This window comes from Larus michahellis, chromosome 1 (assembly GCF_964199755.1).
Source record: "Larus michahellis chromosome 1, bLarMic1.1, whole genome shotgun sequence".
NCBI lineage: Eukaryota > Metazoa > Chordata > Aves > Charadriiformes > Laridae > Larus > Larus michahellis.
The window spans coordinates 185,106,879-185,121,777 of NC_133896.1; the positions used below are offsets into that span (position 1 = coordinate 185,106,879).

A 14,899-nucleotide genomic window follows, 5' to 3' on the forward strand; every position below is an offset into this window, starting at 1 on the left:
CCAACTTCGCAGATGGACGCCAAACTATGATGAGACTAGCTCAGATCCCCAGAATATAACATCTGAACTTTGTAAGGGGAACTACGCCCAGATCTGGATTTGAGTTTAGCAGGTGGAGCCCATCTGTATTTTGAAATCACATTACAAGGGTGTACGAGGTGCATGTGAGAGTGGAATGCTTGATGAGGATTGCTCTCACCCTGAAACAAAATACATTTTATAAACCTGTGTGCTCAAAGAAAAACTTGACAGGTGGCACTCTAATGGGAGTTTGAACCTGCACAAATTTGCTGCCTCTAACTTCCACACTGTTTGCAAAAACAAACCAACAGACCTGACTGGCTTTTCTTGACATAGCTTTAAAACAGGGCATTGTTTCAGAGTGCATTAGCATGCACATGCAATGGCATGACATGCTTGATTTATTTTTTTTTTTTTTTCTGGGGTTTTGGGTTTGGTGGTTTTTGTTTTGTGGTTTGATTTTTTTTTCTCCTTCTTTTTGTCACTGATGGTGCAGAACCTGCTCCTGCTCATCATTCTTTTTTAATCTGGCCCAGCGATGAAACAGACGACTGGGGCAAGCTTGGCAGTTGAAGGATCCAGATGCTAAACTCCAGGATTAATTTCTCTAGCAGAGGCATCTGGGAGTCAGATCCTCTCCCCTGGCTTTCCTGGCAGCTTGGTTTAACCCCCAGCAATCCAAAAGGCTCATTTTTCTGTTAGACTGGGAGTTCAGTTATCCTGGCAGGTAAAGGACTGCCAGATTGACTTTGTCAAATGAAGAAATTTGTATTTAAATATCAGTGCCTTGATTTTCCCAGCTATGGGAGCTCAGTCATTGAAGACTTCTGTATTTGCTAACGATGCTTTCCTTTGGCATCTTCCTCAGAATGTGACAAAAGGAGGAAGTTGACATTAGCAAGTGAGAACAATGAAGAGGAGGGGAAAAAAATCCAGCAGTGGTACAGTGGCATTAAAACAGGGAATGCAATTCTGATCCACGAAGAATGAAAAATTAAAGTAGCTTCATTCATGTGGAAATGTAAAATCAGTGTAAATGACATCAGATAAGCATCATTTGACCTTAACTTTTTGCTCTTTTTCTTCTTCTTTTTTTTTTTTTTTTTTTTTTTAAAGGAGCGAGCTTCTTCTATACTTGATGACAGGGAAATAATTTGCAACAGAACTGCAGAATGAAGAAATTTTGCATTCTTCCAGTAAATCGTCTCCCCCTGTAGCAGTAGTACCTCACGAAAAGTTAGCCCTAAATATTATACCTAATTCAACTTCTAAATCGTGTATACTGTAGTTGCGTTGACTATTAGTCATCAGAAGCCCTAAAGCAGTATAAACACAGTTTGGATTTCCAGTGATAGTATGAGAGTAATGCATTGGCTATTTAAAAATAGCTTGGTTTTATTTTTTGTCAAGCTATACAGGTTGAAGGTGCATTTACACACTAGGTGACAAGCATGTCATTTCACAACAATATAATTAGGGATAGAATGAAGAGTGGGAATGAAAGTGTAACTACCACAGAAAAATACTTAACAGCACCTATATGTAATACAGTGAAAGCTCAGTTTTGAAAACAGTTCCCTTTATACGACCTTTTATATGACCATATGTAAACTAATAGCATGCACTTTTGTAATATCACATCAACTACTGGTTAAAACAAACAAACAAAAAAACCCAGCCCCAAATGTAGCGTACATCTCAAAGCCAGGCAGAGTTATGTTCAAATATTTTTTCCTCTTCCTGCTATATGAGTCACTTAAACTCATTTTACAATATCTACTGATGAATACTAACTTAAAAGAGGAAATTCACCCAGCTCTGTGTAACTGTGGGAAAAACTGGAAGTGAAAAATGAGAATTAAACTCCATAGTAAACATTTTTAGGACTGAGACAGAGGTGAACTTAGATGTTACATTTATTTTAAAGATTTATTCTGCTGCTTCTAAAAACATTCTTGACCAAACAATCGCCAGAGGTGCTCTGTGGGAGAGGAGCTAGAATCCAGCTCCAGTAAAGAGGGAGAAGGCTACAATTTGGGATTTCTCCTTTGCTTTCCTGGATGGGTACATTCTACTAAGAGTGTAGAAATAAATCCCTTATCCTGAAGGCAACGAATGAACTTATGCTCATTGTTTCCACATTTGTGCTGTGCACACAGTCAAGGTCAGACGGATTTTATTTAACAGATGATAATTATGTGTATGCAGTGTAAGTAGTGCATCTGCTTATGTGTTGATCTGAAAAGTGATCTGAGTTTTTTTGGCTGCAATCAAGCTGTAATATGATGCCAAGATCCATGACCTATGGTTCATTGGTGGGAGCATGGGTCTTAGAGTCATGCATGAGCAATCAATTATATGCTCTTGATTAGAGAGTTTTGGAGTATGGCTTTGGTCAAGGCCTTGTCAAGTGAAATAGACCCAAGAAATGATGGATCATCAGGGGAATTAAAGTCTGGTCTGAAGAAATACATTGAGGTGTCTCTGGGGATAATCAGACCTTTGCTCCAATTAAGGGAAAGTCAGCAGTATTATATATATGAAAAGAACATGAATAGTCTCTAACCTATGTTCATGTCACCTTGTAAAATTAAAGTTTTCTGGCCTGGGGCAGGATGTCTTACAGCAAGTACACTACAAATTGGTATTAAGTCACCTGACAGCATTTCTTACAGCCCCTCCAAGCAATGTCATTATGGGTGAGATCCTGACCCCTGCGAAATCAAAGACAAAATTCCCACTGACTCCCTTGGTGCCATGATTATAGGGTTTTACCTTACTATCAAATTTTATTTGATTTGCAGTAAATGTGAGTCTTTGCAGATGGTATTGAATGGGGGAAAGAAACTCCGATGCTTCTCATTGAAAGGGGTTTAATAGTTAATTGTTTAGTTTTACATAATCTATAGTTTTAATAATCCATAACCAGTCTCAGGTATAGGAAAGCAGAGATAAGCAGTTACAAAATTTTGGTGGGAAAGAAGCCCCATGACTTAATTTTTAGGATTTTTTTTTTTGTGTCCTTTCTTTCAAAACTGCTGCAACTCACATTGATTTTCTCTTTAGAGCATCCTGGCAATAGTGTCAGAGAAATTGCAGAGAATATAAAGCCTCAGAAAGAATAGTCCTCTTAAGAAGATCATTTTTGCCAAATAAAACATGAAAAAGCCTTGTCACATTTTAAGTATCGGTTTTGGAGTTTACAACAGGAGGCACGAAGTTACTGTGAATGGTTCATCGTGTCAAGCTAGTGAATTATTCCAGACATTTGAATCACTGAAATAACTATTTAGAAGTGAGGTTCATAAAAAAGGACACAGGTGGTGATATCACAGTAGAATTATTTAATTTAGTCATACCATTTTTAAAATAAGAATTTGAAGGTATGTTCATTTATCATGTCATTAAGGCATATAATCTCATTGTTTAATTTAGAGTTAGAGATTCTATGTTGTCCCTAAACAATGTTGATATTATGCTTTTATTCATTTATATGGGTACTGACGATATCCTTGCTTGGCAAATTGCTACTGTGAGAGACTCTGTAGATCAATTTAATTTTCAGTAAAACCTTGCTACAAAAAAGAGCTAGCATATGATTATTCCATGGAAGCCTGTAAAAGCTGTAGGAACTCTTCTTGAGAGACATAAATTACTTCTTTTATCCAAATACATAAACAAAATGGTTTGAATAAAAGAACATTCAAAACAATAGAAAACAAACCAGTCATTTTTCATTGAAAAACTGTAAAATTTTATGCCAAACTAACTGACATTTATCTTATCATATTCATATCTGTTCCTAAAATATTTGAGAATCTCAATATGTTTTTGAATTAGATGCTTGCAGATACTGGGTTTTGTCACGCTGATAGAAAAACAATAGTTCATCTGAAATAGCAGTTATAGTAGACTACGTTTATAGAAGAATTGGAAGGTATGGGGATGAACATCAGTAAGTAGGCCTGATTTTTGTGAAAAGAAGCCTTACACATCTCTGTTGGTGCTCAATTGGTTCTTCTAAGGTTTTGTAATATTCCCTACAGAACACTATTTGTCTTGTCTTTTCAACTTTTTATCAAAATGTAAAGTTTTTTCTGGCTGCTAAACTAATATAATCAAGTGTACCCTTGGCATCTAGAAGCTGGAGGTAACAGCCTTAGAGATGAAAAGCTTTTTCACTTTCTTCAGTTTTATATTCCAGAAATTGAAAGGGCCCTTGGGTGTATGTTTTAATGGAAAGCTCCTTACTGAGTTGCACCTGGGAGGGATTGTCAGTGAAAAATGTTAACTTATGAATTATTTCTGAGCAAATAATTACACTGCAGCTCCTTCTGTTTCATGGGTTTTATTTGGAATTGGTAGACTCCCTTTTGGTCAGTCAAGTGATGTTGAACTCTGTTTTGCGTTCTGTATGCTCTAAAAATGAATTTCTTTGTTAATTCTCTTGAAATACGCGATCAGCGGTGGAATGTGAAAATAGAAGTATATAAGATATGTATGGCATGTTTTGTCTTAGGAAAGAGATATAAGGCCAACAGATTTGACAGTAGTCAAGGAACGTTCTTTGCCTGTGGAGCCTTGATACCATTTCTCTGCACAACACCCTTGAGTAAAATTTTGAATTGAAGCTTGAGTCGAAAACTTTTCAGCAGAGCTTGTGTCCTTATGGGGTTTCTTTTGCCAGAAATCTATTCTAAAGCTATGAAGCTAATCAAATTATTATTTCTAAGGTTGTTACTGTGCTTCCTACTCTATATAAATATCAGTCTATGGGAAATAGTGCATAAGTAGTCATGAGAAAAATTATCATTAGTCCCATGCCCATATATGTCCAGTCATTGCCAAAGTATTATTTTTATTTTTGTGTATGTGTTTGTGTCTTTATCTGTCATTATTAGGGTATCTGTGTTACAGTAGTGCCATTTCTAAGGAGCGAATATCTGTCTGAATAATCTGAAATGGTAGTCTAACAAAATCCATATATTATTCTAAAAGATCTTTTTCACTTAATAAAATATATATAATTTTGTTAAGTGTCACATTAAACTAGTAGAAGTTAGGAGCTTGTGGCATAAAAATACAAAGGTAAACCTTTCAACTGACAGAGGCAGCTTTGTCCTAATGACAACTTCCATAAATTTATCTGTTAAAAAAACAGGGGTTTGCTCTGCTTTCCCCCTGCATTTCCTGTTGAAAAGGTCTTCCACAGACCAGGTCCTCTGAGTTAGAAACCTTTTCCTAATTTTCAAACTAAATGTATTCGTAGCCCGATTATATGCATTTGTTCTTGTGCCAAGATCATCCTTTGGTTTAAGTAGTTCTTATCTCTCCCTGGTGTTTACCACTAATGTATTTAAAGAGAACAGTCATAACCTCTTCTGGCCTTCATTTTGTTATAATAAACACTGGAAGTTTCTCTCAGGAGATGCTCTCAATACCCCTGATGATCCTACTAATCCTTCTTTGTACCTGTTTTAACATGAATGAATATATTTTCTTAACATGAGTGGCAACAATTGTACACGATAGTACATATAGGTCTTTACTAGTGTACTGTACAATGGCATTAATGATTACTTCTCTTTCCTGGAAATATTTGGTCTACTGCATTTTATCTATGATTGCCTTGCCTGTTTTGCAGCCACTTCATCTCCATGGTCCATAGTTAACCTATGGTCAACTGAATGCAGTTCTTTCCCTTTTATCCCTTCAAACTGATGAAATCCCAGTTGATAGCAATAAGTATTGTTATTAATATCAAATTACATGACCTTGTGCTCTATACTATTAATTTTTATTAGTATGATTTATGATATCAAATTCTTTATTGAGGTCTGTATCGGTCATTTCTTCCTCATTTCATTTATCTACTACTCATTTAAAATCATCTGCGAAGGGCATCTAGGTAGTCTGTTAGCCTGGCTATCATAATTTCAACAAGCTCATGTGGTTTTTTTTGTTGCTGTTGGGTTTTTTTGTTTGTTTTTTGTTTAAATTATATTATCTGTTTACTTTTAAATCTTAACTCATTCTTTTCCTTCAAGTTAGTTCTAAAGCATTACATAAAAATAAGTGCCTGAATCACATTTTTCTTTTCACAGCTCCAGTGGTACTACATGAACTGAAAACAGAAGCTACATTGAGCTGAAAGACTTAAAATTACCTGAGATTGATATGATATGATATGATATGATATGATATGATATGATATGATATGATATGATATCACATCATATCATCTTTTTGATAGGGATTATCATGTCCCCCAACCTGAGTGTGTTGACTATCCAGAGAAATTTTTTTTTGCATCCTACTTATGGTAATTTACATTTGTAGACCCTGATTTCTACAAGCTAGCTTGTTTCTTCTATTATGCTTAATGCCCTCTTTACTGAAACTGAGGCAAAATACTAATTCAGGTTTTGGGGCCATATCTAGATTATATTTAATCTCTTTCCTTGATCTATTTTTAATTATGTGGATAAGGAACTTTTCAGTATTTGTTTTAATATCCTTTGCAAGATCTAATTTAACTTGGCTTTCGCAGTTCTCACTTCTCTAAACGTATTGACCTGTAACACATAACTCTCACTACTGATTAAACCCTTTTTCCTTTTCTTACAGCCTTACTGCTTTTCTCACTTTTGAAGACACTTTTTCATCCACTTACATCTGAGGCCCTTTTCTCCAAGTTTCTACTACTTTGCTTGTAATGAAAACCAAAGAAAATTCCTGTACTTTTGACTTAGTCAGATTCTAGTCTCTGCCACATTCAATTCAACTCCTGCAAGTTTTCTCTTTTGAATTTAAACTGTTAATTATAGAGGAGCTCTTATGTGGTTCCCCTTCATTTCAGCTGCGTCACTCACAACCTTGATCCAAAGTTACACCACTTACAAACACTTGACAAAGAGTTTTTAATAGCAGTGCCTCATATGAGGCTCTATCTTAGAATTCCTGTTAGGAAATATAATTCACACACATTCATATGAATTTATCAGAAACAATCAGCCCTTGGATACATAATGCTAACTTCTACCCTTGATCCAAGACTGATCCTATTCTGTTTTTTGTTTGTAGGAATAGCCTGGGGGAAAAAAAACCACACACACAAAACCACCAAGAAAACCACAAAACAAACCCAAACACTCACCCCTCCCAATCATGCCCCCCCCCAAAACAAGAAAGAACCCGAGGAAATCATCACTGGCAAAGTCTGGAGATGATACAGTAATTGAAGAAAAACAGCCATGGAACAGCGAAGAGAATGGATTACTGCCACCACACTACCTGAACTGCCCAGGCAGACTGGCACTACCAAATAACAGGTATTTTATTATGCCCCAAAGTAATTAGAAGGAAAGAACATAATTATAAAAACAAAGAAAAGGTCCCTGGAAGAAGAGAATAAATTACTTAGTATCTAGGATTGGATCTTAGCCTGAGTTGTCTATCTCAAAGCTGACAGAAGAGTAGGGTCAATGATTGTTGCCCTAAGCCAGCACTAATTATTCCATAAAAAAGTGGAATAGCTTCAACATAAGAGAGTGAGAGACCCTCTCTCATGAAAGAGTCAAAATATATGCAGGACATGGATTTACAGGGTGGATTGTATCTTTTCATATATCATGAAACCCCCCCAAATTAACCTGTTATTAGAAAGACAGAGTTGTTATTTCCTTCTCCACTAACTGAATTTTCCGAGATAAGATGGGCCTGGAAAGGTAACAGCAGGAGACAAGAGTCAGGGTTGCAGATACCCTGCTTAGATGTACCATTTGTACTGAAGAAGTTTGTGAAAGCTGTTCTCAGAAAGAGGTGGGAGGGGCGATCCATGCTTACTGAGGCTGGTAACATAGCGATTATCCCAGCAAAACTCTGTGGGACTTAGATTTTCGATTTTCAGATTGGAAAAAAATATCAGAAATACTTTAGTTCTCTGTGTTTCTTTTCTTGCTTGGACTTCCACTACCAGGAGAGATTCTTATTGTTAATTACGTAATCTGTTGCATTGCTGAGAATGGCATTTTTTGCATGGCTTGAAGACTGACATCCTTCTTAAAACGGGAAGATAGTGGGCTACACGTGCTATATATTTTCATTGGAAACTGAAAGATTACCGTGATGGATTTTTTTATGGGATGTCTTAGTCTCTAGCTTACTCACACATAAAATCTCTTAGTACTTAATCAAATATGTAAATAGCAAGTCAAGCAAAAAATCTCTTGCCAGGCTCCTATTATTTGGTACCAGATGCATGTGAGACTCTTGTCCCCATCTGCCTGTTTCATCTTAGATATGAAAACATCATATTAATTGTGACTATCATATTAATTACATCTGATTGTTAAGGACATGAGTTACTGAATGTATCTCTCAGTGCAGGTGGCACAGTTTCCAATATGATGAACTGTAGCAATCGTGGAAAACTAGACAATTTATTTATAATTTACACTGAAAGAGGGAAATTTAGTTTTTAGGGAAAATATGTAAGTCTCTCAATCATTAACGAAATTACAGTCACTTTTGTTGTAGTAATTTCTCTTTTATAAAAATTTGTTGCTTAAGGAAGAAAAATGACTTGACTGTAATTGATTTCTACTATATTTTATTCTTTTATGCTATACCTGTCATCTTATCTGCATGTCTCTCAGATTTAGGACTACAGAAATGACTGTAGCTGAAGGTGATATTTGTGATGCGCTGTGGATTGTCTCGAAATCTTTTGAACTCATTTAGACTATGACATTCTATGTCAGATTAATTAAAATAATTCACAGTCACTTCAGCCTGGGATGGAGGAGGGGAAACAGGTCTCAGATGTGAAATGCACTCATCAGCTTCACTCACTGCTTGATTACTCTTGTACCCATCATATTTGTTCTGCGGTGAGTCAACGTCAATATTTTGGTCATGAAAAAAAAAAGGCAGATGATTGCTCCCGTGGTAAAAAGGCAACTCTTTTCCCACTGGTGACACAAACATGTTTTCTGTGTGCCTCCAGAAGTGAAGTGAACAACAGAAAATACTTCCCTAACACTCTATCAAAGGCTCGGCACGATTTGCCCCTGTGACCTGTCTGAGCCTCTGTTCAGCAGGGAAGCCAAAGGCTTGGGTTTGACTCTCTGTCTTGGCCCCATGCTCTCACGGCACACTGCTTCAGCCCATCTACAAGGCTGACCATAAACTGCTAGAGGTGATGACAGCCTTTTATTTCTCTGGGTATTTAAAATTCACTGCAGGAGGCAAGAAGTCGTTCAGCTGTCTTGCTTCGTTTTATTGTGTCCTTCATAAAATGCCCAAATTAAAGAGTTTTTCCCACTTACCAACCGTTAGCAATCTTTTTAGCTTTGTCTGCCAACAGTTTTGAATTTTATAGGGAGGAGCATTCTGCTGTGAACAATGAGGAATTAAAAACTCAGCTAGTAAAGCTGATTTCAAATGTCTTGATATTAGGAAAGAAAGGTTTTCTCTGCACTTAATGGTGTCATATGACTCAGCTGGGACTTCAATTGATCTTTGTGCTCATTTTCCAGCTGAAATTCAGCTAGGGCTGGAACACGTTGTTACTGTGTTTACCTTCAATGCCTCCTGCTGTTCTTCCAGGGATGTGTGATGACACATGTCTTCATCCCTTCGTTCCTGTTGTCAGAATGAAAATGTGTGTTATGTGCATTTCAGACCCTTGAATGTGATAATGACCTTCAGGTCTAAGAAGGGTACAGAGATATCAGAACTGAGATGTGATGCCTTACATCCGTGTTTTGGATTCATGGGAATATTTGGGAAAGTTTCTGTAGGGGAAAAATAAAAAAAAGAATAAAAATTATTGTTTTACAAACACAAATAAGTTGTCCGAGCATGCCAAACTTGTGAGCCTAGGATATGTCTAATGGAACTCAGCAGAGAAAGACACACGCTGTGGGATCCATCTTCCCTGTGTGGTACCTTGTGCAATTTCCATGAAGTTGTAAGCCCAAGAGCTGAATTTGGTACTGAGGCTACAGTGAACCTCACAGCTCCTTGAAAAAGTATTTTCTCTGCTTTACATTCTGGTTCTAATTCTTTTAGTAAGACTAATTCATGTTTTACATATCCATAGTACTGTTAAAATGTGAATCATTCTAAGCAACTCTTTATGACAGCCTGGCTATGGACTCTGAAAAAGGGGTGGGAGGGACGAAACTGTAGCAAAAAAAGATCAGAGAAGAACACTGCTAGAAATTGTAGTACAATTCAACGTTTTCCAGATATTTGCTAAAGATGTGAGCCCACATTTATGTTTTGAGAAAAAGAAGCTAATAGGGCTTTTGTATTCTAGCACAGAGTACTCCAAAGTCCTTCAAAAGCTTTATAGCCTTTTCTAATTTTTCACTGTCATTTTGCTTTGCTTTTCCATTTTAAAATTAAGATGAAATAGGAAAAAAAAAAACGTTTTGTACTGTGACAGCAGCTAAAGTCTGTACTCAAAATCATGACTCTATTGGCTAAATGCAGTACAAATATATAACCAGACATACTGTGTGTCACAAAAAGGTGGCGATCTCATTTGGCACACTGAACTCCAAGTGAATACAGCAGATGTAGGGACCCATGTTGGTCACACTAATTAATTAGGTGTTTGTGTCTCTTGGCACCAATATGTTGTCCTGTGATCTAAGTGGCAAAACCCATGCTTGGAATATTATGGGGTCTTTCCATTGGGAAGAGAAGTTCCTGATAGAGACAGGTATTTATTTCTTGCCACCCTGCTTATTTACCAAAAAAAAAGTCCTCTTTCAATGAGCACAGTCAGGCTCCAAGAACAGGCAATTTCTTTGCTCAGTTGCTTCCAAATCTTTCCCAGCTCAGTGCTCTCCTCCCAAACTTAACGCTTACCACAGAACTGCTGAGATACTTGACTCGGTTCCTTCTCCAGGTGTGTGTAGTAGAAGTATGGTGTGATGACAACTTCTGCCTTTGGTCTTTGTTAGCTGTGGTGTTTTGTAAGAACTATTGTTCTGCCATCTAACTCCAGAATAGACTGACCTGCTCCTTTCCTCTGTCCCCAGTGACACAAAGCTCTTTGTTCAAGCTGTGTAATTAGCTAAGCTGTGTTATTAGGTGAACATTAGTGAAGCTATATGTTGCTTACACTAGGTGTGGAAACATTTTAAAGCTTCAACTCTTAAATTTTTTTAAGCTTCAAAATGACCTTTTTCTTTTTAATCACATTATGGATATTTTACGCACTGTGATATTTTTGTCCCAGAGTGTGACTGGATTGCTCTTTCAGGCCCTGATTCAGCAAAGCACTGATGTATTTCCTGCTTTAAAAATCAGCAAAGCACTAATGTATTTCCTGCCTTAAAAAAAAAAAAAAAAAAAAAAAAAAAGATTAAAAGTCTTAAAGTAATCCTTGGAAATTCTGTCCCAGTTTATTGAGAATTTTATTTAAAAATTCAAACAGAGACTGTTATTCTTCAGACTGTATCATATCTTAAACACATCTAATGAAGGAATATAATGCTTTTCTTCTCACTACCTCTCTTTGTTTTCTATGGGAAGGTTCATAAAGCTGTGCTGGATTATCTATTTGAATTACATTTTGTATATGTAAAAGATGGTAAGACCCTTACATCAAAAGCCATGTTCTCCTGTAAGTTCAATACACAAAAACACACGGGTGGTGTTGAAGAAATAATTAATAATACTTGCTTGTCCCTGTTAATTACATTATTTATCTGAAGAACAGAATGAAGATACTGGAAATACAAATCTCAAAAAGGAATTTAATCATCTCATGCTTTTGCAGACACTGTAGCTTTTGAGAAATTTGTTCTCCCAAGATGTTAGTCACTGGAGAAGTTTTGTTTTATAAAACAGGTGTCCTATAGAATTGATCCCACTCTTGACCACAGTGCCCCCTATTGAAAAGTACATAACAGTATTTCATAAAGAAAGTTAAAGACTAAATTGTTGTATTGTGAGTTTTAGCAGTGGCACAATAAAGGGGTTGCCAAATCAGCTGCATGACTCCCTGCAGAAAAGATGCCACTTCAGGGCAATATTTAATTGATGCGTAGCTAGCATTGCAAGTGTAAGAAATGCATGTGGACAGAAGTAAGCTTGGAGGGATTGTCCCTTGCTGTTCCCAACTTGCTCTTTCTATCAAAGAGCTACTGCAGGCACTGTTTGGATTTGCATAGCTAAACTCCACTTGGAAGCTTGTTCTTGCAACCTAGATAGAGCAGCATCACGGTCAGGCACTGGAACAACATCACAAGTGTTACAGCAGCAAAACAGGGATCAAGAGCTACATAATAAAGAGGTTTCACGCAGCCAGAGTAGCACCCATGAAATACAGCTAGATAGAATGGACCAGGCTTCAGTGTCCTTCTTTCAGCCAAAACTCTGTGCACTTCAGCAGAATTAGTTCACATTTAACACTGCTGTAAATGAGAATCCTCTAGTTCTGTTTAACAAATGAAAGTATAAAATGATTCAAGTCTTATTTTATTTTGGATTATGTGCTCCTGGCATAACAGCAAAGTGAACAGACCTGAGCCTTCTGAAGACAAAATAAGCAGTGAAACAATACTGTCACAATCTTTTCCTTTGCAAAGCCACAAATGAGACGTTTGGGAATGGAAAACTGTTTTGAGGGAACATTAAATCGGCCAAGAACAAATTGCTACAGAAAATGACATCCTCTTCTGAACATCCATTAGTTTCTGATAATCAGGAATTCTCGGATGCTTGAACATTCCATTAGTACGAAGCAGCGAGTTAATTGTAATAATTATCAGCAGTTTTAATTGTTTGGTTATAATGTATTTTGCAGTTTGTTTGACAGTGTGAAATCAATATGCACCTCTAGGAAAAATATCTAGTATAATAAAATTAGGCTCCATTATGCCTCCCAACCTTAGAATTAAACATTGTGCATAAATATGTATTTCTGTTTGTGTACATAGAAGACTTATACTGAGAGAGCAGAGATGCATAAACACATTGGACTTCATTGTTAAAGGGGAAGATGGAGTCTTTCTTTAAGAATTGTCTTTCAAACCTTTAAATTTCAGACATGAAATCAGGAAAACACTCCTATCTGTCTTCAACTTTATTGAATATTCTTTTAGATTACAAAGAAGTACTTTACAGAGCTTTTAGTAATGATTTCTACAATACCTTTATTGATGTCACATTAAAAAAATGTGTTGAGGTATGTGAATATAAATTGTAATAATGATTTCCAGATGGAGATCCCAAAGCACTTAGAGACTATGAATCCTTGTGAAGGTCCTACTTGCAGTTTAGTACATCTGGTGTAGCAAAATCAGAAGAATTTGAAAAATAATTACCCAAATTTACATAACAGTCTTCAGTATAATGAGAACTAAACCCCAGACATTTGAATTCCTATCCTGCACTTTAACACTAAAATAACATTGACTCTTTCATTACACATTACCTATAATTCCTCAATGTCTGTCTTTTTTTCCTATGGTCTTCATACTGTTCCTGAATATTGTAGTGGGGAATTTGATACTGGAGCAAGATTCAGTTTGGGTTTACGTATTTTGAAGAAGATGTTAAAATATTGGAAGTGGGGCAGAAAAGAGCCACAAGAATGATTTAAGCAGTGTGCAGAGATATACTCCAGTGAGATACTCTGACAGTTTTATCTGTCAAAAGGAAGATTTACAGGCAGTTTGATTACAGTGTTTAAATATCGTTTTGTGAGAATACCCTGTATACTTAAGTGTTTTTTAATCTCGTGGAAGAAAGAAAAAATAAGAACCAATAGCAAGATGCTGCTGTGAGAAAAAATCAAGCTGAAAATACACCTTTGCGTTTAGCAGTGATTTTAATGAATGATTAATTGGTGGAACAAACTACCAGCAGAAGTGAGAAATTCTACATTTCTTTATTTCTTCCAGATATTTTTTGAGAAGACTTGTTTTAGTCAAATGCAAGTTATTGAGCTCTGTAAAGGCATAAGTGGGATGAAGTGTAATGGTCTAAGTTATAATGGATTGTGATATACGAGATGTCAGGCAAAATAATCTAATGATTCCTTCCGGTCTTATGCTGTGATCCAATTAAAAAAGATTATTACCTACAGAATTTCTGTGCAGCTTCCACATTGAAGTCTCTTGACAAGAGACCTAAGTGTCTGTCAGTGTCTTGGGAGTGATAAAAACTTCATTATTCTTCTTTTTGTTTGTCTGTGGAAAAAGACGGACGGTGCTGTGAGTCCTGGAGAGACTTGGGAGAGGCAGAAGCTGAGCTGGATCCTAGAGGAAGACAGGAAGTCATCCTTCATCCCTCTATGGAGACAGAAGTTGGGGAAGACAAGAAATTAGTGAAGGAAAAAGAAGACAGACAGGATGGGGGTGGGGAGCAGTGAGGCCGACCTGAAAAGATTTGTGATCACTACACTAGGAAATAGATGAGATTTTGGAGCTAATTTACTACAGTCTAATTTACATGTGAAATCTGAGGTAAGGGTCAATGCACACTCTAACAAGGAACAATATGAAAATGTTTTCTGATAATCTGCCCCAAGTCTCTTTAAAAATCACTTTCAGAATACATTTGTTCTATACTTACCTTATTCTGAATAAAGACATATTTCTGCTTGTTTTGCTTTTTGTTTGTTTGTTTGGGTTTTCTTGTTCTGTTTTGTTGTTGTTGTTGTTGTTGTTTTGTTTGTTTCATTTTTACTTCCTGCAGGCAAGTCTGTTTCTGCTTATCGTTATATTTCTTGCAGAGGTGCAGGGCTGCTCTGGAGTTGGAGGGAAAGACGCCCCTCTGTGCCCTCTGTGGAGCAGCACAGCTGAGAAGGTGTTCAGCACACCTTTGCGCAGTCACCACCGTGACTGGGTACTAA

General features: G+C 36.7%; 1 long non-coding RNA gene across 2 annotated transcripts in view; it reads left to right on the plus strand.

Annotated features, from left to right (window-relative positions):
- The window catches only part of LOC141737930 (uncharacterized), a 43,513-nt gene extending 28,860 nt beyond the window's left edge, over positions 1–14,653 (plus strand). The window contains exons 3-4 of one of the 2 annotated variants that reach the window (XR_012585276.1): positions 7,105–7,352; positions 14,247–14,653. This is a non-coding gene — a long non-coding RNA (uncharacterized LOC141737930). The remainder of the gene's footprint in view (positions 1–7,104; positions 7,353–14,246) is intronic. The other variant, XR_012585277.1, reaches the window with a different exon arrangement.
- Positions 14,654–14,899: the final 246 nt, after the last annotated feature.